General features: G+C 40.6%; 1 protein-coding gene across 2 annotated transcripts in view; it reads right to left on the reverse strand.

The window, feature by feature from the left end:
* Btbd7 (BTB domain containing 7) overlaps positions 1-2,225 on the reverse strand; it is an 84,968-nt gene that overhangs the window by 2,527 nt on the left and 80,216 nt on the right. The window lies entirely within an intron of this gene.

Raw genomic sequence — 2,225 nt, forward strand, 5'->3', positions numbered from 1 at the left:
GGCACAGTACAGTCTGATCTGGAACAATCTCAAACCACATCAAACAATTAGGTCCCAGAAACAGGCAGGAACAGGATGGAATTGCTTTTGCTTCTGCAACCCGAGACTGTGCTTCAAAAGATACAACTGTTAAAGATGAGCAGAGCCCCGTGGTTTTCTATCTTAAGAAAAAAAAAAAAAAACCAGAAACAAAAACAAAAACAAGAGCCTGAAAGGTTATGTGACCCCACCTTACAGCAGATATCTATCTATCTGCCCTGTCCAAGCCTGCACGCTTAGACTGCACATTACCAGGGTCAGCCTCATTCCCCGGACGCTGAGCTAACTAGTCAGGCAGCAGGACCGTGGCAGCGATTGGGGGGAATACCGAGATGGGCATGTTCCCATCCCTGAGAATATCTACTGTTAGGATGGTTTAGATGTCAGATCGTTCCTGAGTCTATGTCCACAGGGTAAAGTAGGAAAAGATGGTAAGAGAAACTACAATTTCAGGAGAAATCAGAGTTGCTGATACCCAGTAGAAATCTATTTACTTCAAAGTGNGTGCAATTCACTTTTCCGGTGGCTGTGAAGGCTCCCTAGCCTGCATAGTTTTAGAGTGAGTGTAAGTGACTCCTAGCTATGTGCATACACATAGAGAAGAGGTTCCCAAGTGTCTTTTCCACACAGAATACTCAGGAAGTCTCTTTTCTTCTAGGTGCTACGGCTATGTGTTTATAAAAATACAAAAATGAATGTTCAAATGGTGCTGAAGTGATTTAAAAACTTAAATACTAATATATTTACATTGCAAAGTAAGAAAAAACAACCAAATTAAAACAGTCCTTAGCTCACACACTGCCCTTCCAAGGGAAGGGATCATGAACGAATCCACGTGCTCTGTGATTCAGTACACACNAAACCAGCATCTCCAGTGGAGTTCAAGTAGGACATGTAGTGTTTTACTGAAAACAAAATCATTTTTTGGTGGTTAAAGCACTAGGCATTATACAACTTTGTAGAAGACACCAAAATCCAGACATACTAGACAATATTAAAAAAAAAACGTATGATTACAAATATCAAACGACAGACATAAGACTGGAGCCCTTTTGTTTTTGTTTTTTGTTTTTCCCACAAAATGCAAGACAACTAAAGGCAGTCATTTCCCCCAGTATGGTGAATCACATGCAGAGCCAGGCACCCCATCAGTATGCCCTGTGTGTGACATCACCATCTCTGCTACTGTTTTTTGTTTCATTTTGTTTTTTTGAGGCAGGGCTCACATACCCAGCCTAATCTTGAATTTACTACGTAGTCTAAGATGACCTTGAACCTATGATCAGCTGTCTCCAACGCCCACAGCTGAGATTCAAGCCATGCGTTCACACCAAGCCCAGCTCTACTGTTTCTAACACTAAAATCTAAGTTCCTTAGGCCCTGTGACTGAGTGAGTAACTCTACTCCAGAATCTACAGGGGTCCCAACAAAACCCACACTAATTACACATACACTGGACACCTCCTTCCTGTTCTTCACTGAATCAAAAAACATCGAGACCCGGACTTCTGCTGTGGGGAATGAAGACTGGCTTTTAAGACTTACAAAACAGAATGACATCAGANTTATGGAGAATGAACACGAAGAGATCTGAACTGAAACGATCACCAAAAAAGAGAGGAGCGTTTGATGTTCTCTTCTTTGGAATTTCTATAATTAAAAAATAAACACAACTATTTCGTAAGAAAATACATCTTAGTGTGCAATCCAATGCACATGGAAACTGGTAGATGATAGGTAAAATGCAAAAAGTATGAAAATACAGTCCTTTAAATGTAGCAATAAAGTTTAACACACTGTTATAAAATCAATACAANTAAAATGTACAAGTGCAAAAAGTTAGTCATCTGTAAAGGAGAGAAAGTGCCAGCTTGCTTGCTCTTTAAGATGTTCCCCACACAACTTTTAAACACAAAAGACAGATGCAGCATTCAAAACAACCCTCTTAGCATGCCATGTATAATAAACATATATACACACAAAAGCTAGAATAAAATGTGGAACTGAGCTGGCGTCGATAAACCGGTCAGTAAGTTGTTGGGTTACATCATAAGACAGGATGTTTCACATCTCAGGCACAGACTCGGAAGCTACTTCAGAGAGCAGACTTTTTGTAGAGGAAGTCTGGCTTGCTTGGCGACCTCCGTCCTCTGCTAATGGAATCACCCCTTTCCAGATCTGCATTT

The sequence above is a fragment of the Mus caroli genome, chromosome 12, assembly GCF_900094665.2.
Source record: "Mus caroli chromosome 12, CAROLI_EIJ_v1.1, whole genome shotgun sequence".
Lineage (NCBI taxonomy): Eukaryota > Metazoa > Chordata > Mammalia > Rodentia > Muridae > Mus > Mus caroli.